Source organism: Protomyctophum bolini (assembly GCF_963924005.1).
Source record: "Protomyctophum bolini genome assembly, chromosome: 14".
NCBI lineage: Eukaryota > Metazoa > Chordata > Actinopteri > Myctophiformes > Myctophidae > Protomyctophum > Protomyctophum bolini.
In genome coordinates this window covers 41,044,451-41,071,552 of record NC_137875.1, presented here as the reverse complement: position 1 = coordinate 41,071,552, position 27,102 = coordinate 41,044,451, and the positions used below count along the sequence as shown (strand labels likewise).

The 27,102-nt window shown below is 44.0% G+C and overlaps 1 pseudogene across 1 annotated transcript in view; it reads left to right on the top strand.

Moving 5' to 3' along the window:
- Positions 1-26,597, top strand: part of LOC308328076 (calcium/calmodulin-dependent protein kinase type II subunit gamma-like) — a 77,144-nt pseudogene extending 50,547 nt beyond the window's left edge. Inside the window, exons 12-22 of the transcript XR_013966233.1 lie at positions 956-998; positions 1,908-1,967; positions 5,543-5,583; positions 11,779-11,841; positions 13,301-13,351; positions 14,288-14,333; positions 16,021-16,128; positions 21,185-21,260; positions 21,554-21,648; positions 22,379-22,645; positions 24,115-26,597. The product of XR_013966233.1 is annotated as a calcium/calmodulin-dependent protein kinase type II subunit gamma-like (transcript). The remainder of the gene's footprint in view (positions 1-955; positions 999-1,907; positions 1,968-5,542; positions 5,584-11,778; positions 11,842-13,300; positions 13,352-14,287; positions 14,334-16,020; positions 16,129-21,184; positions 21,261-21,553; positions 21,649-22,378; positions 22,646-24,114) is intronic.
- Positions 26,598-27,102: the final 505 nt, after the last annotated feature.

The window sequence follows — 27,102 nt, the reverse complement described above, 5'->3', positions numbered from 1 at the left end:
TAGTTTTCCTTTTAGGTTTAGTCACATTTTAGCCACCAGGAATGTCTTGGTGTTAGTCTAGTTTTAGTCGACTAAATATCATGAGATTTTTGTCGACTAAATCTACAGCTGATTTAGTCGACTGAACTGTATTTCGGCGGGCCTTGATGCCGCTGTAATGTAATTTTACACTTGCTGAAAATAGCAGATCTACAAGACACACAACGCGTCGCAGCTATTTTCAGCATACAACCAAGTGTAAAATGACTTATACTGGATCTCTTGTCCACTAGTCCCTTCCTAACATTTCAGTCTAGTTTTTTTTTTGTTGACGAAATTGTCACTATATTTAGTCTTAGTTTTCGTCATCGTAGCTTAGTTTTCATTTAGTTTCCATTTAGTTTTCACCAGTGAAAAAAGGTAGTCGACGAACATTTTTCGTCATAGTTTTAGTCGACGAAAACGACACTGACTCACTCACACACATACATGGACGTTTGGCAACAGTGTGTCTCCCAGGAACGTGTACCGTGTCCACTTCTTCTTTATATATGTATATACTCTTTGGTTTCTTTCGCGTGTAAGCAATTCCAACCACAATTCAAACCAGCTGTCTTCAAAACCTCACTGCCAATTGCTGCGATTGACTGAGACACACACACGCACACTCACACGCCTCACGCACAATAATAACAATTATTATTATTATTATTACATTGAGTGAACTACAACGGGTGCTCCTCAGTTTGGGAATTCCTTAGACACTTTTCTTTCTGCAACCGTGTGCAGTCTCTGTGATCGTATATACAAATGTTTGGACTATACATATATACCTGTAACTCCGAGAAGCGTGCACATCTGACCAAGTAGACCTGTCACTGTGAGGGCCCATTTAGGTCACATTTATATACACTCAATTAAATCAGATTTGAAAGGAGATTATTCTAATCCCGAATTTCCCTTGCGTCTTTCCAAGGGAGCTATCCTTACAACGATGCTGGTGTCCAGGAACTTTTCAGGTGAGAAGAACACGGGTGTTATTTGAGTCAATTGCCAACCAGCCTGCCCCCCCAGCCTGTGTGTGTGTGTGTGTGTGTGTGTGTGTGTGATTTCTGTTCCAGAGGGCCTGAGCGCCCGCCACCACTCCTCTACCTCCCCTCCCCCGGTTGAAAATAGCGGAGAACACTGAAGGCATCAAATTTGGAGCCATGCCCCTCTCTGCACTGTCATTTGGTTAGCGAAATACAAGTTGGCTCCCACTTCCTATATGCCTGATTTTTTTCCAATGGGGTTTTCCCCCAGGCTTTTATTTTTGAGCCGAAGTTAATCCATTTTGCGTGTTTTCTGAAAGTTCTGTTCTGTCTGAAATTGTGCGAGGCTGAGCGACATTGCGTCGTCGTCACGCGTCACGGAACAGACTGGTGACTTTTTGCTTAGGAGGTCTGTTAACTTTTTTGTTTTTGTTTTTGTCTTTTTGGTCTGTGCTTTATTATGGAGCTCGGCTCACATTTCCTCTCATGAGAATGTTGCTTTCACGGATTGAACCAATGTGTTTTTTCTCTTACAAAAACACATAAGGGGGCCGAGGGACATGTACTCTCCAAAGAACGGGCAAGCCCAAAGTCCTGAAAGGCTGTTAATAAGGACTAACATGGTTCAATGAATGAATGGTATAACACTTTGAAAATAGTCTCGTCGTGAACAAAACATATGAGGACTTCGTGACCAGCGGTCTCAGAGCTGCAGTCTCACGGTCGCCGTGCAAGTTTTCCCCCCCGACGTTTAAGGGAAAACGTGATGTTTTGTCATTGTTGTCGTTTTTTGGAACGCATTCACAGTTTTTACTGGGGTAGTCAAAACTATCAACGCCAACTACCGTACCTATCTCTGACCCTTTTTTGGAACTGAACGTCCTCTCTGTTCACTAGTGGGACGGCAGCACACCAGCCCTGCTGCCTCCACCAGCACGGCCGCAATGGCACAGGAAGGTATGTCTGCGTGGAGGAAGGCCACTGGAGCCTGGCACTGACAGCCTCTTCCTCTGTCTGTTGGCATGTGGCCTGGGTTGTTTGTACCCCTCCCCCCCATCATTTACCCACTCATCTCACCAACACGCACACGCACACACACACACACACACACACACACACACACACGCTGTGACACAGAGCTCTTGGACATGGGCCATATAGTACCAGACCCATAACCCATACCACACCGGCCACCTTTCCGTCCAAAGCAATGTGCACCTGTGTTTATTTCTTACCGTACCACTTACTGAGAGCCTATAGTTCCTCTTACAGGTACGGTACATGCCTCACTAGTACACTACAGATTAATATGCGGTTTTTTTAGCCCTATAACATAAAAAAAAAACGGCCGTCATCTAACCACCATTCCACTCCTGGTTTTTGCCTCCTTGCAATGAGTTAATTTTGATTCCACACAATACATGGCCGATGCTTACCCTGCAATCCACCCCCCCTCTGCACCCAGACCAGCATGCATGTGAGCGTATATACTTCTAAAGTATGATGCCCTTTTGCATGGAAAACCGGATACTTCTCTGCTGTCCCTGCTGTTGTTTCTGTGTGAATGGCTGGGGCTCAAAGCTGAATAATGATAACCCACGCGTCCTGTGATATCATGAGCTGTTCACTCATAGGCCAGAGTTGATGGCTTAACTCATTCTGAACGGGAACCCATTTTGGCGTTGGCATCATGTAATGCTTTATATAGCTATTGAAAAATAGCAGACCTACGAGGGTTGTAGGTCTGCTATTTTTGAAAAATCGAAGAACGGCTGACATTTTTTAGAATCTGATCTCGGGTCAGAATGGGTTCATCAGACCAGCGTGTGTCCAGTGGAAACCTCGTATGAATCTGATCTCAGGTCAGAATGGGTTAATGGAAACGGCATGGATTGATCGATGGGCATGTTTTTCTTTTCTAATCTCTTCCTCCCTTCATTGATTGGTTGGTTAGGAGAGTGTGAGATTGTTTTCTTACATGGGTAAAGGACATTTTAGCTCGAGCTTAAATAATGCTGGTAAATGAAGTACACACCAGCTGCAAGCGACTCATTACCACATTTGCAGAGACGCCAACTGGGATATGGAGTTTGTTGTCGATACTAGCAGGTCACGATTAAAGGAAAATAACTTGGATGTTTTTGGGGTTTTTTTCCCTGCAGTTGTGGTGTTGAGTTTACGATACTAAACACTTTATTGAACCCCATGGTATGTGTGACCACATGTGCGTGCGTGCGTGCGCGTGCGCGCGCGTGTGTGTGTGTGCACGCACATACGACATTTTTTTCTTGTATTAGTTTCGCAGTTTTTAAGTCTTTGTGGTTATTTGACAACTCGGTCAGTTGCATGCATGTGATACAGTGTCACTGTGGGCATGTAGACACAGGTTTACAAACTACTGGTACTTTACTATACCATGCATTCTAAGGGAAGTTGTATTTAGACAACGCAGTTTCGGGAGAAGAGACCTCCTTCCGCTTGACCTTAACCACTCCTCCCTCATTATCAACAACTCCTCCCTCCTCATCATCAAACTCACCTGCCTTTCATTATCACCTGGCCAATCCCCGGTGCAATCACCACAGCATAAATACACCTGCGAAACTCTCAACCAAGTTGTTTGTTCTCGCTCCACACGACAGACCTAAACATGGGTAGTGAGTATACTGCACTTGTAGATCGGCTATTTTCACTGTTCTTCAGATCCGCCATCACTTTATTCCTTGCTAGGAACTGGTATTTAACAGCTTATCAAATCATTGTTGTGTGCTTGCAGACCGGCTACTTCTGCTATTCATTGCTTTCAATTAATTGTCCTCACTATGCTTGAGGAGTATGAGATTAATTATTTTATCAAGTGCCACTTACACTCGCCATGTTCCAGTCTAACTTCTACCGTGAGTATCATGCTCTCAGTATAGTTCCAGTTAATTTACACACGTTCTTTTGAAACGTTCTCTATATTACTAAAGCTGTTGTGCAAGTGTTCAAGTGCTCCAGGCATTTTCTAAACAACCTCAAGCAGTTCACTCTCTGAACACCGCCTCCTCCCTAAACGCCTCTGACGAAAAGCGCTTTCTGAACAACACCTCCAGCCATCACTATACCATACAGGGGAGTCAACTGTGTTACAACACTTATGATACTGTTTCAGTAAGCGACATTCTTGCATCTTAACGGTTCAACCAATTGTTTTGTGCTATAACATCCCAGCTCAGTCGCAGCTTGAGCTTCACTCCTCCTTCTACCTCAGCCTCTCAGCCGAGGTCCAGGCAGACGCAGTCTCCCGGCCCTTCTTATCCCAGACTCGAGTGGCTCCACTCACATGGACCTCACACACCTGACACGTGTGCCACCATGCTTCCCCCCCTCCCCCCCTCCCTCCTAGCCCTCCCTCCCTCCCTAACGAGCACGTCCGCCTCCCTCCCCCTCCAACCCCCCTTTCCCCCTTTGTATCGGCTCCGTGCTCCCTGTCCGGCACTCTTCCCTCCTCCCTTCCCCCCCCTCCTACCTGCCCCCTCCTTCCCTCCCTAACGAGCATGCTGGTGGGTGCGGCCCCGCCCACCCGGTCCACCACCTCCCACCCAGCGCCGGGTTCGCCCGCCGCTCACCACCCTCTCTCACCCGGAGCCCACCCAGCGCCAGGCGCGCCGCGGCGGCTAGCCTCTCCTCGCCGTACGGTACAGCATGCCACTGTGCTCAGGCCGACACGTTGCCCTATAGCTTCAAGACCTTTTGGTCTCTACCTCCCAGCCATTCACATCTGCGGGGCCAGCTCTTTTTGGGGGGCAGTGACGGAGCAGAGACGACCAACCGCTCATTCCGAGTAGAGAGCAAAGATGACCGTTGGCTCCAGAGACTACACGCCCCCCACCCTGAGTCTCGCCCCAACCTTGGGTTCCTCACTCCACTCCACTCCGCATTCATCTCATTCTGTTTCAATAAACTGTTCATCTTGAGCGAAGGTGTGGTCTCTTACTAGTGAAAGGTCCTTTAGAAACGGGCGATTGACACGCCTAGTAATTCATTTTCAATGAGACCTGCGTTTTTTTTCCCTGACTGAGAAGACGAGGGGTGACAACGCAAGCGTATTCACGTCGGTTGCAGTCCCGCAAAATGTCCGCGCGCGTGCTCGTTACGTGCACAGCCCCTTGTCACGCCCCTCTTGAGCAGACCTGTCGTTGATCCAGGCGACAAACGTCTGCGTTAATCGATGCCCTGTCGAAGTCTGAAAGCACCTTAAGGTTAAATGACATGAATGGGGTTCTAAGGAGTAAAGACGCCATCCGACACATCACGCAATGTCTTTAAATATTATGCAACAGTTTGTGTTCGCAGCTTGTGCGTGTTCTCTGTTGTTAATTTTAAAAAAAAACCCTGGAGACTTCCACCATCAGACAATGCCTTGCTCTTTTTCACAATCTGTTCATCCTGCAGGTTGACCGATATGCCCCTGATTTTTCCATTGGGAATTACCGAGCACACACACACACAAACACAGCCTTACCATCTGTTGTCTTTCTGTCTTTCAGCATGTAAAAGCTTACTCAACAAAAAGTCGGACGGTGTAAAGGTACGTTTCTGAATTATGTTTTGGACTCTTCCTTTCCCCCCCCCCCCCCCCCCGTCTTACTGTCTTTCCTTCTCTTCTCTTTCTGTCGCTCTAATTAGTTAGTTTAATTAATTAATTATTAATTAATTAATGAATTAATGTTTTTGGTATTGGAGTATTTGTACGGTTCCAACCACAACGAGTTCCTGTATTCAGTCAATAGTTTCCTGAAGATTTTTTTAAGTTGATTAAAAAAAAAAAAACAAGCGCTATCTAGACTAGAGATAAAAAAAAGATGCACCATCTTACTCTGAAATTATCCAGTTTATGTTGGCTAACGAGGTCTACGAGTTAGATTCTAACGCATCAGTGAAAGTAAGGGAGGCGTGATCATTCACTAGGTTAAAAACGTGGTACATTTTTGTTATTTGTCTTGGTAGCAAGCAAGTCTCTGAACCACAGAGATCCAAGCTGCCGTCATTTCTCAGTGTTAACTTTGGTTTTGCCTCAATGCATGTGCAGTGAAGTGCCATTACAGAAAAGGACCCCCCCCCCAAAAAAAATAATCTCAATTATGTATGTAACTGGAAAAGCTATGCGCTACCTAAATCCACATAATCCAGTCTCATTGAGTACACCACATAACCGCTAAGTCGTTTTTTTTTTTTTTTTTAGTACACCTCTAATGATTTCCAAAAAAATCTTATTTATTTCTTAAAACTAAATGAATCCATTCTGGGCGCGGGAACCTCTTTTGGTGTTTCAACTAGGCATTATGTAATACTTTAGCTATTGAAAAATAGCAGATCTACAAGCTCATCATAGCGCGCCACGCACCGAGTGGCACGCTATACGAGCTTGTAGGTCTGCTATTTTTGAAAAAAATCGTGAAAATGCGGCACAAATCTTTGAAAATATATTCTTTCAGAATACTTAAAAATATATATATTTCGACGACAGGCCTAAAGGGTTTAATAGGGGGGGGGGGAACACACCTGAGTTCGCTTTTACACTTGCAGTAAGTCATTTTATTTCCCGCAATGGCAAGACCTTCCGTATGTCCATGTGTCTTTTTATCCCCCCCATCGGTTTGTGTTGCAGCACTGTTTCCTTTGTGGAATTCACGGCAGCTTCACTTTTTTTGGCTACTTTGATTGTTTTCTTGTTTTCCCGATGACTTTTCCCTGTTCTTCCTCTTTTCCTTTCCTCTCCGTTGCTATCTGTTCAGAAAAGGAAATCCAGTTCCAGTGTTTGTATGATGGTGAGATCACCTTGTCCGTTCTTTCATTTGTTTTCTTTCTTTCATTATTATTATTATTATTTTTTTGTATCTTCCCCTTCTATCTTTCTCTTTGCTCTTGTCGTATATACTGTGATGACTGATGGTGCCAGATGGGGTCTGTGACGTGTTTTATTATATTGTTACTTTTCATCCGGTCAGATTCTTTTTTGTCAATTCCATTCAACATCTCTGCATTCAAACTGCCATGGGCAGGCACGCACGCACGCACACCCCTCCACCTCTGCAGCCTGGCCAAGATGTACATATCTACCCATTGATTAGAGGTTGGGTTTAGAGATTCAAGGTCTAACGGGACTAATCTTCTGACGTAGTTGGATTGATTTCAGCCCCCTTTAAGACAGTGACTTGCTCACGGATACAAAGCACAGCACGACGTATCTTATCATCTTACAAAAATAGAACATGGCAAAAAAAAAAGCAGTCCTATTATGGAAATCTGTAAAGGGGACATACAAAGGGGAGTCTTTCAATAACTTGTCACCCAAATGTTTACACACGCATGCCGCGCACACAGAATTCCCATGCTCTCCACAGCTACACTGTGCTCTTTAGCTGGGGCAGTGAGGCCTGGCATAAGGGAGTAGGTGATCATTTATTTTGTATTTAACCATATTCACACAGCGTGGTCATTTAATCATTTATTTTCTAAAGTATTGATCGTTTCTGTGGTTTTTTTTAGTTTGTTATTCTTCTCTCCCTAATCGATGTCTCGGTTGCCTAGAGTAGCATTCTTCAGCCACATTCTTTGGTGATCCCTAAAGAGTGCAGAAATAGCTGGGACTCTGTAGAAGAGAGAGAGTATGGTCCATCTGTAGTGGCATAAGATACAGTAACCTTTTGTTGTGATTTGGCTCTATACAGTAGACTTAGGAACAGGGTTTATCTAGCAGTACTGTCCATTGGAACTGTCCTTGGAACAGGTTTTATTGAGCAGTACTGCACTTGTACTGTATGTGGGATTCCATAGGAACAGGGTTGAAGAAGTCTGAGTTAACAGATTTGTCAGTTTGAAGATGTCACACTGTACACTTGGGTTAAACTGGACCAATGATCGGATACATATTGCAAACAGAAAGTGGCCGGAATGTTTCCAGTATCAATTTCGGTCAAGCTGTCCCTGTGGCAATCCTCTGACCGCCGAAGACTGTAGTTGTAGTTAACGGTCATCAAGTGTAAATATGTACAGTATGTAATGTCAGGCAGGGCAACAATTTCTATTCTATACAGTAGATACCGTACTTTTTGTTTCATGGTATTACTACATCACCAGAACTATTTCATTATTCCTGGGGATATTACCAAGATGTGTCTCAGGCAGCTGCATTAAACGAGGTCAATCAAAACGAATGTCCGATTTTGGCAAACTTTAAACTGATTAGTTCAAGTCATTGCATTTTTATATTATTAAATTCATGGGTTGCAAATGTAGTCCCATACCAGCCATGTTTCAATTTGTCTGTACAGTCGGAATTGGCGAACAAATTAATTTGTTTGCAACACCTGTTTGGTCCCCAACATGGCTGGTGTAGGACTTAATTTTCAACCCATGAATATCTTATATGGGCTGACTGTCTTCTATGGGCTTGTATTTGTTGAGTATTATGTTTTAATGAGAGGGATGAGGCTAATGGTAAGAATCAAAACGAAGACCAGCAGTTGAGTGATCGTCAAGCAACAGGTGGAACAGTTTAATGGTCAAGCAACAGGTGCAACAGTTTAATGGTCAAGCAACAGGTGCAACAGTTTAATGGTCAAGCAACAGGAGCAACAGTTTAATGAAGGTAGCAATTCCATGATGGCAATGTGTTGCGTTCTAGATTAAAATAAATAAATCGATAGAAATTACACTTGAGAAGTCACACTGTTATAACAGTAATGCAATAGTATCCACAACTGTTGATGCTTTGAGGAGCAACTTTGCAGACTGACATTCCATAAATTAATAACTTTTCACCCTGAAGTCGCTGTTGCGTGCATGTCATAGGTGAAACGCAAAATACAGCCCTTGTAGTTCTAAACTTAATCTCCTTCATTGATATTATTATACAGTATTCCTGTGGCCTGGCTGGCTAACAGGACAGTCGAATGCCACAAGGTGGAGCTGTTGCAGGTGTGCTATCCATGACAAAACATGAATTAATTAATTTTTGAATATAAACCGGCACTTTTGATTTACCTATATCTTTTTTTATTGAAGGGCTGGGGGACATGTCCAGTGAGATGAGGTCCTATAATGTATCTGTGTGGTGACATTGTTTATTTAGAAGAGTTTCCCTTTTGCAATGTTCACATTATCCCATTCTGGGTGACATATATATATAGAACTGACATATAGAAACATGGGTTTTTCAGAAAACTGTCAGGATTTAGAAGTCCTTTTGTAGAATCTTTCCCAGGTCAAAATGGGTTATACCGGTCACAAATACAAAGAGGCAGATGCCTCTTCAGACCCTCCTTTCACATGTTTACAGATACATGTTTGTAGGTATTTAGCACTGTGTACAAAGAGGCTCTACGCAGTACGCACACCAAAGTCCTTGTGGCGGTGCTCGGACATTCCTGTCTTACCGGCTGTCCTAATAAATATTGGTACTCTAGCTCTTGGTGTGTGCCGGCCACCTTCTTGTTTATTCGGGACCGTACCTATGTTCCCTCAGCCCTATGTTCCCTCGGGTCCGCGTCAATATGCCGACGGTCCGATCGACAACCTACCTCAAACCCTCACCCTAACCCTAACCTCCCCCGGGGCAGACACCTAAACCTAACCACCCACCCTCTCCCGACCCCCAGCGCACCTCGGACCAATGCTCCTTCTGAGGGAACATAGGGCTGAGGGAACATAGGGCTGAGGGAACATAGGTATGACCCCGTTTATTCAAGATCTCCTCTGTAGGTACTTAGCAGACACACTTCTTCAGAGTGTCTGAATATGAGACTTTCTCTGATTCAGAGTGCAAGATCAACAACGGGGTAATTGGAATAAATAATAAGAATGCACCTGTATAATATATGCGACACGTGCAAATGATGAGCGAGAAGGAATTGCAGATGCAAAGACGACCACTAAATATTACAGGGTGGATGTTTGGTGGTGCTGTTGAGTCAATCGAACATTGACTATAGGGTTGAGGCGGTAGGCTGGTAATGACCAGGGTTGAGGTGGTAGGCTCGTAATGAGTGACGTATCATTTGAAGAAGCTGGGGAGTCACTCGGCAGTCCTGACGGAGGGAGGTCAGAGGTCATTCCACTGTTTCTGAGCCTATAGAGCGTCGCAGTCCCGCCCCCCCTACCAGGGCCCAGGAAATGATTCTCCGTTCATTTTCCTCACAGACATTTCAAAAAGTATTTATTTAAAGACGTTTATACGCCGCGGACAAAGCCAACTCCTGTCGTGACAAATCCTGACGACAAACAAAAAAGAATTGGGCCGAACAAATAGTTAGAAAGAAGAAAAAAACGGCAGGTTACAACACTTTTTGTTGTTTTTCTTCTTTGTAATTATTTGTTTGGTCCAAAATGTGTGGGTGGGACTGCGACGCTCTATAGGGAGACTTATTTACAGATATTTTGTAGTGCGGTTTGGAAGCTTTACACCGCCCCAGGTGGTTCGGTCAAGAACAACAAAGCACTTGGGTTGAGCGTTTTACTGAAGAACGTAGACTTGTACAGAAAGCATGTGTGTGTGGTTCTGCAAACACACAAAAAACATAAACATAAAAATACAACTGGCTAAAACATACAAACATCACCTGCCTAAAACATGCACACATTTCCAAACACTTTTACAACAGCACATAAAGAAATGAGTACTCACAACAAGGAGACGCACACGCTGCTGTGGTCTGCACAGAATGAGCAGAAAACTAGGCTTGACAAACTCTATCAAAGTGTGCTGTGCTGATTGCAGGGTGGATACAGGTGCTCACTAATTGAGAATACAGCAGTGATAGGCTAGGGTCAATTTGCCCTCTCTGCCAGCCAACAGTTCTTAATTGAGGAGGTCAGCATGACCTCAGCTCAGTACTATATTTGAGCTGGCCTTTTTCACATAGGTCATATAGGGAAGGGAATAACAGGCAGCTCATATTGCTGGCTGTGTGTGTGTGTGGGGGGGGGGGGGGGGGTCGGGAACCCCTTTTTGGTGTTTTAAACATTATGTTCTGCTTTAGCTGTTGACAAATAGCAGATCTACAAGCTCAGCGCTACGAGCTTGTAGGTAGGTCTGCTATTTTTGAGAAGTCGTGAAAATATTTATTTCGGAAAACTGGAGGATTTAGAAGATTTTTTTTTTCTCTTTTTTTTTTTTTGAGGTCAGACCTAAATGGGTTAAATGACTGCTGTTGTTCAGAGGGTGCTTCTCTGGTTTTTACAACTCATTTTGGATGTAACGAGAAAAAAAAAGATTAAAAAACGTAGTAGTCCTCGTTTAACGGACAGTTGTATTGTGGTGTATGTTGTATGAATTTTGAACCACCTTGCTCGGGACACACTCTGGCCCCCATCTATGCTTTAGATATTGAAAAATAGCAGATCTACAAGCTCATAGTGCGCCACCGAGTTGCGCGCTACGAGCTTGTAGGTCTGCTAATTTTAGAAAAATCGAAGAACGACTGACACAGAAACATAGCTTTTACAGAAAACTGTCAGGATGTAGAAGACATTTTTTTTAGAATCTGATCTCGGGGTCAAAATGGGTTAACGGAGACAGTTGTATCGCGGTGTATGTTGTATGAATTTTAGAAGCACCTTGCTCGGGAGTATACACAACACTCTGGCCCCCAGCTAGTATACACCGTACTAAAAAAATGCTCGAGTAAGGGGGGGCTTAAGACGAGACCTAAACCCACCTTAAGGTTATAGCTTTACTACAAAATGGCTCTTGTGTTGTGTTTCTTTGCCCCCCGGCATGCAGCAGGCGGCCGACAGTAAAAACAGTAGCACCAAAGACAGCAGCATGTCATCTTCAGCGCCAATGGTATAAATTATTCCATACTTGATTTCCGCCATCGTTTTGCTTTTTGCCACGCCGTTTTTTTATGTCTCTTTTCTTTTGTTCAGCTCTGCTTCCTCTTCCGTCCGTCTGTTGCGCTCACTCTGACTTCACAGACACACACTCTCTCTCTCTCTCTCTCTCTCTCTCTCTCTCGCTCTCTCTGGCAGTGTGTGTGTAAAGGGGTGGCCACTGAATGTTGTACCTGTGACCCTCGTCTGGCCTCTGTTACACCCAGAAAACACACACACACACACACACACACACACGCGCGCACACACCATCCCCCTCCTCAGGCAAGGCTGAATATACAACCTGTAGGTGTTGTTTTGCTTCATTCTAAAGGTCATTACAACACACTGGCGAATTGGCGACGCGATATATTTATGCGAATAATTCGCATTTAAAAAAAACAAAAAACAATTGAAGTCCATGGAAGCTTCCACATCGGTGGCGAATGTGGCGAAAATGCGACCGTTTTCGCTCTTTATTTGTTCGCTCTGGGTGTCGTATTTTGCAGAGATTCGCAGGCCAACTGCAACATGCAATATTTCAGCATTTTCAGATCGCTTATTCGCATCGCGTCGCTAATTCGCCAGTGTGTGTAATGACCTTGAAGGTCATTGGTGATTGGTGGTTGCCATTGGTTTGGTGATGTCCATTCACCGATAATGCCACGACGTAGTTGTGTCGTTTCGGGTCACAACGTGGGGCGTACCGTAGAAGTGTCAGACGGAGACACTGCGTGACCCCGCCGCGATATACCTCCGGTCTTCATCATCTACATTTTCCAGACATTTTCCAGACATCCTGCTGCCTCTGTGTTAACTGTGGGCTCTCCCGTGCTTTGGCCTGTGCGTGTGTTTGGTGTACGAGGTATTGGCATACATCAAGTGGTTCCCAAACCATTTTCATGTCAAGGACCCCCCAAATTGACACTAATTAGCCCCGCGGACCCCCGTTTGAAAAGATATGCCAGGGACCCCCCAACCCCCCCATAAGAGAAGACTTTTACGGCTCTAGCAGTGATTCTCAACCCGTTAAAATTTCAAGGACCCCCCCAGTTTGACGTGCATATTAGTCAGACCCCCCCATTAAATGGCATTTCTATCTCGGGGACCCCAATTTATATTGTAAAATCAATGTTAATTTAACTCTGAGAGTGTACAAAATGGCATTTGTACACTCTCAGAGTTACAGAGCAATAATGGTCCATTTTTAGCTGGGGAGTCCCCCTGGAACTCCCTCAGGTACCCCTGGGGGTCCCTGGACCCCACTTTGGGAACCACTGGTGTAGGAGGTATAGCATACGTGTCTGTCTGTGTACTCAATACAATGCCCTGGGTAGAAGACACCCCTGTCATCTTCCATGACCCAGTCCACCCTACATCCTCTCCCTGCATGTTAAAGTGTCTCCTACCCTCCTCCTCCCCTCCCCCTTCAGGAAGCCCAGACAACTGTTGTCCACAACCCAGCCGGTGACACCACCACCAAGGTAAGTGGCAGTCTATCTCCCTGTAATGGCCACTAAAGCGACCACTAAATACTCACGCGTATAACCCGTGGAGGATTTTCTCAAAAGTATACATGACTCACCACCACCACCACCAACAACATAATTGTTACATTAATGCAACACAATGTGCACACTAGTTGGATGTTCCATTCCATATAGTTTGCCAAACTCGAGGGAGAGAGGTGTATTCATGCGAAAATCCTACACATTCCTAAACATATTGGCGCTACAGTTGCCAAACACCCACTTTACCTATAGTTTTGCCATAGTGATGCCACTCTTAACACCCCCTGCGTGCAATCTTAAAGGTTTCATCTTTTGAAACACAAAAGTGTGCAAAGCCTATATTGTGTAAAAACTCAGTTTTATCTACCATTGACACTTCTGAGTTTCATATTAAATCGGGAATAACATGCTTAACCCAAGACTTTGTCCAACGTGTTTTGATACGCTGACAAAGGTCTTTTGTCTCACACAGACGACACACTGACACTGGCACACTTTTTTTTCTCTGGAGAAATGACACACAGTACAGACACACTCGTTATGATGCGAGGGGAACCAAATCCCTCGATCATAATGTAATCATTATGGCCTGTGATACACCTCTCGATGGGGCGATGAGTGGACTGCTTTGGTGTGTTTTTACCCCCTGGCCGCTGTCCTGGCTGGTTTGTGTGTCTGGTTTGTCCTCCTGGGAGGGGAGTCATCTTCTGTCTCTCCGTCTCTGGCTGTTTTCATGTCTCGACCTGGGGTGGCCCCTCACCACCACCACCACCACAAACACCACCACACATGGCTACTGAATTTTCCCTCACTAACCTCTCTTTATGTCTTATCCATTTCTGTCTTTCTCTCTCTCTCTCTCTCTCTCTCTCTCTCTCTTTCTACCCTCGGCCCTCTTCTTCCATGCAGGGCTCCACAGAGAGCTGCAACAACACGGAAGAGGTGGAGATGAAAGGTAGGAAAGGTATACTCGTCCAACTCTCTACCTAATTTGGCATGCTTTCCTTCTCTTTCCCGTCTTTGGGTTTAGCGGGGCTATACAGTACCTGGTTTTGAGTCCCAGATCAGACGGAAGTATACTTGCATGCATGTTCGGGGGAGAAACTGTTCTCATGAATACGCCTCGTCTTCATCTCCTCTATGAACTGTCCCGGGTTCTAAACCGTGTTCTCCAGTATTATGGCACTGTCAACCAGTGGTTCATATAGACCACTAGTTAAAATGTATTAATTAAAATTAAAATGATTGCAGGTGGTCCATGGGGAAATATTTCTTATTTATGATTCAAAAATTTTATTGCTTTTTTCCATTAATTTCACAAACATTTAAGACAAACGAAACAAAACTAGACAAGAAAATAATAATTACGTTACACAACAAAATCTTTACAGAAAAGATAAAACAATACAGACGATACAATAAAATAAAATAAAATAAAATAAAATAAAATAAAATAAAACAAAACAAAACAAAATAAAATAAAACAAAACAAAATAAAATAAAACAAAATAATAAAAAAGGGAAAAATAAATGCCATTACACCTGGGTAGTATCAATTGGGGGAAATATTTCTAAATGTTGTTACGTCCCCATCTAGGGGGGGAAAAAAAGGGATGCAAGATAAAGTGGGAGTGAAACTCGTTTTGTATTAATAACTTAATTTTACACAAATTAAAGACAATTCAATAAAGTCATGAATCACATACTCACACGCGTAACAAATGTTAGGCTTAATAAAGGGCTTGACTTCTAGGGCTGTAGCAGTCAGGAACGTTTACGTGATGATTATCTGCCATACAAATAATTGCAATTTATGATTTAATGATAGTTTTGGCATTGAACATTGTAACATAATTATTAAATAAAATGCATTTGTCCCGTTTGGTCTTTGTATATTTAAATAACCTAAATATACATTGACCAAAATGGGCCATAATTGTATACTTTGTGAAATGTTCTTTTCAAATAGTGGTAATCGCTGATCAACAAGCTTAATGTAACATGTTGTGTGTGAACTGCTGTTTTTTTTTAAATGTTTCAACATGGAAACAATTCTGACAGTTATACCAAAAAAAAATAATCAAACATGCCGTTATGGCAAAGAGCCATATTGGTGATTGCGAACGCAGTGAGCACTTACTATGAGACCTAGCAGATCATGTCTGTGTGTGTGTGTGTGTGTGTGTCTGTCTGTCTGTCTGTCTGTCTGTCTGTCTGTCTGTCTGTCTGTCTGTCTGTCTGTCTGTCTGTCTGTCTGTCCGTGTGTCTGTCCCGCTATCCAAATATGGAGTGTGTTGCATCAGCAATCACTCAGCTCCATATATGGGCACAAAAGGGGCCAGTGATTTGTTTGTTGTGGACCTGGCCCCTTTTGTGCCCATATATGGAGCTGAGTGACACTAATTCGTAAATTTATTCTAATTGTTATTGCAATTTACGGTCTGCGTTCGCTTCCCGCGTTTGCGCGTCTTACTCGTATAATATTGTGGGACTATGTTCTCATCCTTGCTGTGTTTCTCTGGCTAATGTGTGTGTGTGTGTGTGTGTGTGTGTGTGTGCGCGTGCGTGTGTGTGTGTGCGTGCGTGCGTGCGCGCGTGCGCGTGAATGTACTTTGTGTGTGTGTGTGTGTGTGTTGCGACAGTGGCCGTGTGTGGGGCCGTTAGCACCGACAGTGCCGTGGCCAGCATGTGCAGTGCCACAGAGGAGCAGAGCCCGACCCCCACTCCTCCCTGCCCTCCTCCGCCCGCCAGTAAGTTGGGCAGCACTTCCTCCACCTCTATGGCTCTCAACTCTGACCTCCTGGCCCTTTTTTTTTTTCTCCTTCTCTAAATCCTGACATTCTTCTATGACAGTGGACGGTGCTCAACCTTTTTCTCATGTCAAGGACCCACCAGAATTATCTCTATTGGGCCACGGACCCCCATCTCAAAATATGTAGTTCAGAATCAGAATCAGAATCATTTTTATTTGTCATTTTCCTATGTACTTACATACAAAAGAATATGAAATATCGTTCCCCCACAGTTATTGGCAGTGCAACATAAAACATAGAGCCTATTTAAAAACACAAGCTAAAAACTAAAACCAAACATGGACAGACATTTAAAAAAGAGAATATGTATGATGACGTGCAATTCATATGGACAAGTTAAAAGTCACCAACACCACGCACAACCTATAAATAAATAAAGTGGCATGGTGCAGTCCTTAAAAACGAAACGTTACTAGCACTGTTAAAGTGCTGTTGTGCATTGAAAGTGCATTTTTTTGTCCAGTTCAGCCCAACGCTTCATTTCAATTTTGCCGGGGTAGGGGGGGGAGGGGGCGCAGTTCGTTTATGAGCCTCACTGCGCTTGGGAAAAAACTGTTTGTCATCCTAGTTGTCCTTGCCCTAATACTCCTGTACCTTTTCCCTGAGGGTAGGAGCATAAACAGGCCGTGGGAGGGATGATGGGGGTCCCCAATAATGCTGGTGGCTCTTCTGGCACAGCGCTCTTTATAGAGCTCCAACAAGGGGGGAACAGAGGCACCAATGATCCTTCCAGCTGTCTTCACCACCCGATTCAGGGACCCCCCCCCCGGAAGCCAATGTTTTAGTTTAAAAAGTTCGCTCTGAAATATATATATCCAATGATTTGCGCCACATTTTCACGGGTTTTTTCAAAAATAGCAGACCTATATACAAGCTCGTATAGCGCGCCACTCTATGAGCTTGTAGATCTGCTATTCTTCGAGCTAAATCACAACATAATGTTTAAAACGCCAAAAGGGGTTCCCCGCGCCCCAAAATGCGTTAACCACTTGAGCCCCAACAATATCCATATTCCTTGGGGAAACATTGTCCAGAAATAGCAGAGTACACAAGCTCACAACGCGTTGTCACATGGGGAACATTTTTAAAGTGGTCAAACTACACTTTTACTAAGAATGGAGGGTTTTAAGTGTTTTAAATGATCCCAGTGTGACATTTACACACCCCTCTGCAGTTACTACTATATGAAAAAAAGCTCCCTCTGTTGACACCATTGTCAGAAGAGAATTGTAGTTAACTATTTCACTCCAGGTCCACTGATCCACAAGCTCACGACATGCCGTGCTGCGACACGCTGTGAGCATGTATAGATCTGGCTTTTTAGTCGTGCCCCGCCGCCAGGGGCAGATAATAAATAATACATCTGGGCTGTGCCAAGTTGTGAGATCTTCATGCAAACTGTCCATTATGTGTCATTGTACGTTCTTTTCAGTGCTCGTCCCTGTCTCCTCCGAGCACCAACTACTGATCTCTTTGTTCTGGACTGTGTATACGCTCCAAACCTTATACCTTTTGACCCTCTTCCAATACTTCCCAATGAACAATGAGAGGTCATCGTCGTCCTCTGTCCTCAGCAACTCGGTCTAATATTATGTCTACCAGCTTTTCCCTTCCTCTTCTTATACAACTTAACCCATTCTGACCGGGCACCCATTTTGGTGTTGGCATCATGTCATGCTTTAGCTATTGAAAAATAGCAGATCTACAAGCTCATAGCGCGCCACCGAGTGGCGCGATACGAGCTTGTAGGTCTGCTATTTTTTGAAAAATCGAAGAGCGACTGACATTTTTAGAATCTGATCTCAGGTCAGAATGGGTTCATCAGACCAGTGTGTGTCCAGTGGAAACCTCGTATGAATCTGATCTCAGGTCAGAATGGGTTATACAACTTCATTGCAAGTCCCTCGGCTCTCCTCTTGGCTTCCGCTTTGCTGCCATCTGTTGGCTCCTTGACTCCACTGCAGCATCTGGATCGTCTTCTATACATTCTTCTGCTCCCCTCTCTCTGTGGCTTTTTGTAAACGGCAGTTTCTTACTTTTTTTTTGCGCGATCATAAATTATTGTTCTTTCGTGTGTGCAGCACGGACTTGAATCGTCTGAATCGTCTGAAACGGGTTACGCGTCTGAAGCTGACTCGCGTGATATTACAAGTGTGGGAACAAAGTGTATGGACTTAAAGGAGAATTCCATACTTAAAAAGGCTTTCTTACCTTTCTTTGTAGTTCCCACCGAAGAGGTCCAGGTGTTATTTTGTGCAAAAGCTCCTTATTGGCTCTGTCCCCCTACCATAAGCCCTAAATGAATTGCATTGGATTGAATCGGGTGTTGTGCTAATTCGCTTATTTCCATCGCTCAAAATTATATATGTTTTGTATATATCCTCTCTTCATAATGTAAATAATATCCCAAGCGGCACACTTTACTACTCATTTCGATGGAAGTTAAGCGAATTGGCACAACACCCCATATAGCCCCATTAAATTCCCATTCAATGCAATTCATTGAGGACTTATGGCAGGGGAGATAGCCAATACGGAGTTTTTGCACAAAAAGAACACCTGGACCTCTTTGGGTGGAGGACGTGACGACTACACAAAGAAAGGTAAGAAAGCCTTTCTAGCATGGAATTCTTCCTTTATCCCATTCTGACCGGGAACCCGTTTTGGGTGTTGGCATCATGTTATGCTTTAGCTATTGAAAAATAGCAGATCTACAAGCTCATATCGCGCCACCGAGTGGCGCGATACGAGCTTGTAGGTCTGCTATTTTTGAAAAATTCGAAGAACGACTGACATTTTTTAGAATCTGATCTCAGGTCAGAATGGGTTCATCAGAACAGTGTGTGTCCAGTGGAAACCTCACTATGAATCTGATCTCAGGTCAGAATGGGTTAACTATCAATGTGCCTGTATTGATAAACCATACCTTTACCACAGAGCCCAGACTTAACGGGTTGCTTGCTTGCTTCCACTGCTGTGTATAATCCTGCAGCTGGCCCCCCACCACAGCCAGAAGCTGTTAGCCTCCCCCCAGTCCCCGTACTAGCCCAGACTGACTCAGCTCAGGCCTCCTCCTTTCCTGAACTAGAGAGGCCTGTGCTAGCCCCAGGAATCACCGTCAACCTGCAGCAGAGTAAGTGGTATTATACACAGTGAGAATCCAGAGTGCTAATTTAACTATTAACCCATTTTTAGGCCTGACCTCAAAAAAAAGATCTTCTAAATCTGCTATTTTTTTTCAATACCTACAGTAAATTATAACATAATGTTTAAAACACCAAAAGGGGTTTCCGCAACCAAAATGGGTTAACTCTTAACCCATTCTGAACGGGAACTCATTTTGGTGTTCGCATCATGTCGTGCTTTAGCTATTGAAAAATAGCAGATCTACAAGCTCATAGCGCGCCACCGAGTGGCGCGCTACGAGCTTGTAGGTCTGCTATTTTTGAAAGATCGAAGAACGACTGACATTTTTAGAATCTGATCTCAGGTCAGAATGGGTTATAATCAGACCAGTGTGTTGTCCAGTGGAAACCTCGTATGAATCTGATCTCAGGTCAGAATGGGTTAAATGGAGTTAAATGAACACTCAGGATTTGGCTGCTGTGCAGACAGTCGGGTCACTGTAGACGTCCCTTATACACAAAATGCTGGTGCTAATGCGGAATGGTGGCAACACAAGGGGGGTTTCTACAATGGCTACCAATGTTTGCACGCTATGGCACTTTGTATTGAGTTCACCGTAAAAATAATAATAAAGTGACTTAAACTTCAGCAGAAACCTGTGGTGAAGGTTAAACACAATGGGCTGTATTTTGCGTGTCCTTAACCCATTGATGCCTGGGTGCAACCTATACGTTGTTCTACCCTTGATGCCGGCCGCGCTCTCCGTGTCTCATCAGCGATTGCTATACATGGAGCAACATAACTATTTAAAAAAAAATATGAAGCAGAATTTGAAGGTTTTCAGAAACCTTAGGCCTTAGAAGGCGTTCCCAGATTCGGCCTCAGGCATCAATGGGTTTGGTACCAGGTCTTATTCCCTAACTTGAGTAAACTAAAGACCTGGAGGCGTGATCAATGAAACTCAGAATAGCCAAATGGCATTGATGATCACGCCTCCAGGTCTTTAGTTTACTCAAGTTAGGGAATAAGACCTGGTACTTAAGACACGCAAAACTACAGACCAACGACTGCAAGAGGAAAATGTTTTGTTTTTTCACCAGCTGGTCTATGTACAGTAGGCTAAAATGGATAATGTGGGTGCTGATTTATTCTTCTTCCAAGGAGAATAATAATTGAGCTTTGTGTTTTGCGTACATTACAAACACCAGGCTGAGCATGCAGTTGTGGTGTGTGTGTGCGGTGCACTTGTACTATGGACGTCTTGCAGACATGGTCCTGGTTGTCATGTCAGGCTCTGTTGATTTGAGTATTCACATCTGTGTGCTTTTTTCCTTGGATACAGTTGGTAAAGTCTTTAAAATTATACTGTGTGTGTGTGTGCGTGTGTGTGTGTGTGTGTGTGTGTGTGTGAGTGTGCGCTCGCAGGATGGCTTGTGGAAGTACCAGTTAAATTATTATTATTTGGTGTAATTATTGTGGGTGGACATGCTTCATCGAAGTTATGGCACGGCAGTATACCATAGCATACAAACTTAATTCTAAGGGGATGAACTTCTTAACCCATTTTTCAAGAATAGCAGATCTACAAGCTCGTAGCGCGCCACTCGGTGGCGCGCTATGAGCTTGTAGATCTGCTATTTTTCAATAGCTAAAGCATAACATGATGCTAACACACCAAAAGGGGTTCCCGCCCCAAAATGGGTTTTAAAATCAAAGCGTTTAGTGCGACATAGTCCAAGGTCATAGCAGGTGTGGGCTTTGCGTTTTGGTCTGCCTAGTCATCAATCTCTCTCTCTCTCGCCTCTCTCCTCTCTCTCTCTCTCCTCTCTCCTCTCTCTCTCTCTCTCCTCTCTGCCTCTGCTTTCAGCTCGCAAGCAAGAGATCATTAAGATTACAGAACAATTGATCGAGGCCATCAACAATGGAGACTTTGAGGCATATACGTAAGTGTGTATACGCTCCTCTTCAGCGTCCTGTCGGTTCCCCAGTGATACAATCCCCCTTCTCTTATTATCTTAGACTTGACAATAACACGGCAAATGTGTCTCATATATACTTCCTTGATGTTACAGAGTTGAACCCAACCCCCAAAGCATCGCACTGGGCTTTTTGCAATTAATTTCACAGACCGTTTTACAGCCGTCTTTCTGGCATATTTACTGGAGTTGGATGACACACTCCACTATACAGAACAAAATGCATAACGGAGGGCTTTTGTTCTATCCCCCCCTGACAGGAGAATCTGTGACCCCGGCCTGACTTCTTTTGAGCCCGAGGCACTTGGAAACCTGGTGGAAGGCATGGACTTCCACAAGTTCTACTTTGACAACCGTATGTAGATTGTTGTTGACAATTATTTCAGAAATATTCTAACGTAACTTAATTTAATACTAATATAATGAGTTGTTTACCAGCAACAATGTGGGCTACGTAACGGGTGACGTCATGAAATACGAGTCCCAACAATGGGAGGCTGGGCCAGACTGAGTAGCCCAAAGTGACAAGACAAATCACGGAACACAGCGGATCAGGCTATATATAGGGTTGGACAGTCGCATCTGCAAACTAAAAAAAATCAAAGTCAAATTGACGCACTCTGTGTGGAGTTTGCATGTTCTCCCCGTGTCCCCTAGGGTAGGTACCCTCACAAAAAACATGCAGTAATCCTGGTCACTAAAACTGCCTCCCCCTGGCCAGCCGGGGCGCCTGATGGAGGGGAAAGGAACTGGTTGGAATGACGTGTTCCTTCCACGCACTACAGTACGTTCCAACCAGGGAATCTCCACCCTGTCAGGTGTAAAAGGAGCAACTTGGACACTCAGGCATGAAGGAGCATGAGTTCAAGTCCGTTGCTCTCCCCTTGTCCCCCATATATGGGGACTAGGTTGGGTGGAGGGTGTGTATAGAGCCCAGGATCACATTAGATGATTGACACAGGGGTGAAAAATGGGTTACAAAATCGTGGGATAAGAAATATATATAAAAAAAAAAAAAAAAAAAAGTCAAATCAATCTCGGAACTTTACCGTGCGAGTTGTCTGTAATCCCTCTCTCTCCTGCAGTGTTGAGCAAAAACAGCAAGCCGGTGCACACGACCATCCTCAACCCTCACGTTCACCTGATCGGCGAGGACGCGGCGTGCATCGCCTACATCCGCCTGACGCAGTACATCGACGGCCAGGGGCGGCCGCGCTCCTGCCAGTCGGAGGAGACGCGCGTCTGGCACCGCCGCGAGGCCAAGTGGCTCAACGTCCACTTCCACTGTTCGGGAGCGCCGGCCGCACCTCTCCAGTGAAGCAAGGAAACAAACACCTTTGGCAAGCCGGCAGGTCTGATTTAAGTCTTTGAACAACAACAACACCACAACATCTCACTTCACCACCACCCACCTAGTTAACCCATTCTGACCTGAGATCAGATTCTAAAAATTGTCTTCTACACATCCTGACAGTTTTCTGATCTGACCCGAGGTCAGATTCTAGAAATGTCTTCTATGTCGGTCGCTCTTCGATTTTTCAAAAATGGCAGACCTACCGGTACAAGCTCGTAGCGCGCCACCGAGCTTGTAGATCTGCTATTTTTAAATAGCTAAACCATAACGTAATGCTAACACCAAAAGGGGTTCATATCGTATATAATGGGTTAATATCCGGGTCAATACATCATTATCATCAGACATCATCATCATATTGTACTGTACTGTACTGTACTATTGTTGAGATATTTGAGCCCACACTGTGTGGTCAGTGCAATCACACTTGCAATTTCCCCCGAGATTTCGAATTCTCTAGTTAAGTATATTTCTGAGGGGCACTAATCCCCTCCTATGCCCAGCTTTCCGCGTTTGTGTGAACACACACACAATGGCTTGTGATTGGCTGATCACCCCATAGCGACGATTTGATTGGCTGAGCAAAGTACATAATTGAAGCGAGGGCGGAAATGTGAAGACGCCAAAAGTGATTGGCCGGAATGACAATTGTTAATGATCTGATTGGTTGAGCACTGAATGTGATGTATGATGATGATGTATGATTGATTAGAGCGCCCCTCGCTTCACACGGGTGTGATTTGTCAGTAAGAAATTGGCTAAAATCAATGACTTGTCTATAAGGAGCAACGGTATCTGTAGACTTCAGAATCTTTGGGTGGGTTGGTTCCCAACCTTTTTAACCCATTTAGGCCTGACCTCAAAATTAAAAAAAAAAAAATCTTCTAAATCCTCCAGTTTTCTGAAATAAATATTTTCACGATTTCACTTGTAGATCTGTTATTTTTCAATAGCTAAATTAGAAGTACCACCTAAGAACAAAATATTCGGCTCTCCAAGTACCACCATAGTAAATAACATTTATTGTGTATTTATTTTGTTAAGAATACAGGAGCCATATATATGCCTGCCCTTTTTGTTCCATTCCTAAGCCAATAATGCTGCTTCTCTGATATGACAAAACTCTAGTCTAATCACTATTAATCGGCACAACCGATGATATTTCACAACGTGATTAATCCGTTCTCAAAATCTTCCATTGGCGGCTTTGTTGCTGTCATGCTCATGGTCATGCTCACTCGAGAGGAGTTGCACCACTCGGTTTTTTTTTTCAACCAATTGCTTTGGTCAGAAGAACTACCTGTAGTACCAATATATATATATTTTTTTTTGGCCTACTCCTCTGTGTGTACGACCAGAAGGGGGTGCTCAAGTACCACTAGTGGTACAAGTGGCTGGGGAACCTCTGTTGGAGATGATGCATAGTATATGCTTTGTAATGACACCGTCCTTCTTCTTTTTCTGCAGCTTTTGGCCTGAATTCCTTAAAAAGCCGTTTGGAGTATTTCTTTCTCCGTTGTTGTCGGAGCCGGTTGCATCGGAGCCTGGATAGAAGAGGCAGGAACCGTTGGGAAAAAAATGTAAAACAAACGAAAAAAATCAAACCATCAACACATTATGATGGGGTGGAGGTGGGGGGGGGGGGGGGATCTTTAAAAAAAAAGGAAAAAATACATGAATAAAAATTACGATAATATTTCAAAAGCTGACCATCGGGACCAACCACAGTGGCCACCACTGACCAGACCAGTCCGACACAAGCGACACATGACACATGCCCTGCCTTTTTTCCTGCAGATGGTTGCATGTTTCTGATGACCACACGGGGGTGCTGTTGTCCTGGTCCCTTTCCCCCATGATGGCCTCTCCCCCCATCTTTTTTTGTCAGGAAAGAATATTGAGTTAAAAAAGGGTGGAAACATTTTTCACTATAATAAATAGGATTTATGGGGTGGTGTATATCATAACGTATGAATAGAAATGTGATTTTTGTCTTGTCTTGGGGGGGGGGGAAACACGAAGAGCACATTCTATAATTTTGGAAGTATTGTGTTTGTTTCTACGTCTTAAAATGAACAGATTATATTTAGGTAATTTTCTTTTGTTTCTTGTGTGTGTGTGTGTGTGGGTGGGGGGGGGGGGGGGGGTAAAGGAACACTGCAAGGAAATTGTGAGAAGCAACTAAATTGTCGTCTAATGTCAGAAGTAAAAGGCACCAAAGTGTAGACTTAATACATGCACATTATTTTGGGACAAAGGAATGGGCTTGTCAAAGGTTGCCGAAGGGACCTTTTTTTTTTAGTGTTACGGATTCGTTTTTATCCCTTGAATTATGTATTTTAAAGTATTTTGTGTTGGAAAGATATCTTTTTTTCCCCCCCTTTTTTAAAAATGGGGACTTTATTTAATATAATTCTGTATGACGTTGCATATTTATATAGGAAGAACAAGGAGATGCTTTGCTTTCAGTTTAGAAAGTGAACGGTGTGGGTCCAATACTCTGTGCTATTGTTTTGTGCTTTGAGATTGCTCTGTGTAAACACACACGCACACGTGTGCACACACACACACACACACACACACGGGCACACGCGCGCTCACACACACAGTCACACACAGACACAGACACACACACCATTTATCTGTGCTGCAGTGCTCCGAGTTGACCACTTGGGGGAGGCCCGTCCTTCCTCCTATAGAACCAGACCTCCACTCATCCGAAAGCATGGCTGCATTCTCTCGCCAATTTAATTTGTTTCCCCCTTCTCCCGTGTCGATGTATAGTTTTTACATGCGTACGCATACGTCTTATTTGATCTTCAGGAAGGAAAACTGTCATGGCCTGTACTGTTTTTGCACAGAAACGTGAGACTTGATGCTGTTTTTGTGCTTGCGCTCTCTCTCTTGCGAACCATAGTGCAACTTCAGGTTAGAGCTTTTCCCACTACAAAAAATGAGAAAGAAAAAAAAACCCCAGCCCTGTCGCTGTCATTTTTCCACCACTCTATATGTGATGATGAGGGAAATGATGATGTTGTTGTCACCCTTATGCCTGTCCCCTGTTCTGATTGTGTTCCTTTAGACATTGTACATCGTCTGTCTTGGCTTGCTGTAGCCTACTTCTGTGTGAAGTCCCGGCACTTAAAACAAAGGGAGGGTAGGAGGGAGGGGTGGGGGGGCGGCATGTGTGACCGTTCACCGTTGCCATGGCAGGAGGTTGCTGGGTCAGGGGTGTGTAGGTGAGATTGGACGAGCAAGTGGACTGTTTTGGTACAGCAGCTGTACTTGAGGCAATCAATGGATCCGTCCCATTTTTGTCACCGTTTTGTTGTAAATGTCGTAGCTGTTAGTGTTCGTATAGTTCGCTGTTACTATAACTTGCGTTGTTTCCCCCCCCCCCCCGCCAGACCTATCTTGCGGACGGGGAAGATATTGGGCCCATGGCCACCACAGCCTTTTTTTCCATTACCCCCTTTCATGTGCATGAATTGAATACACGCATCAAACTGAACACATGAAGAATCATATCAGAGTTACACACATGCACTTTGTTTAGCCTATACATCGTCTCACAATGCACATGCCTCAGAAGAAGCACACACTGAAACATTCTTCCTTTAAAAAGGACCAAAAACAAACAAAAAAAGAAAGTATGTGTCTTTGTTTAACTTTATTCCCTCTCACTGTGTGTATGCGTGTGAATTTGTCCCAGTAAACGGGTCATGTATCCCCCACTCTGCTCAACGCTGCGCCATAGTTGACTCGTTCACCGTTCCTGGCTAGCATTGGATGGAAGAAGTCCAGAGTGAATCCGTTCCCTTGTTGATTCCTTTCGGGACATCTTTTTAAAAGTATGTAAAATTATCACTATTGCAAGAAAGGGAAAAAGCAAACACCCCATTCCCTTCTGATATCATGTATCGGTCGCCTGTGTTGTTTTTTGTGCTGTGGCATATGATATGCCACAGCACAAAAAACAACACAGGCGCATATATGCCGCATATCAGACACGCCAGGAAACTCGACCATGCAGTGCCCTAGCCAACCAACACAAACACACAAACAATTGCACCATGACAATGTGTTGTAAAACCAGTACTGAAACTTATGTGATGTTTTTTTATGATGTTTCTTTGTGCTGTGTTGGCATCGGCCCTACTACTACTGTACGTCAATAACCACCAGGGGACGATGCTTTCATCCATTGTGTATGTTCACACAAACATGGGAATGTTTTAGTAAAAGTAGCCTACAATGCCATTTACTTAAACTCCTTAAATTATAGAAAATGGAAGACAATGGAAGGGGGATATCATGGGAAATATGCCTGTGTAATCAGTGGCCAAAGTATTGGGACAGTATAACATCAATTTCTTCATTAAACCTATGAAATGTATACACTTTCTCACAGACATTTTAAAATGGCGATTGGAATCACTGTCTGCCTGGCTGAAT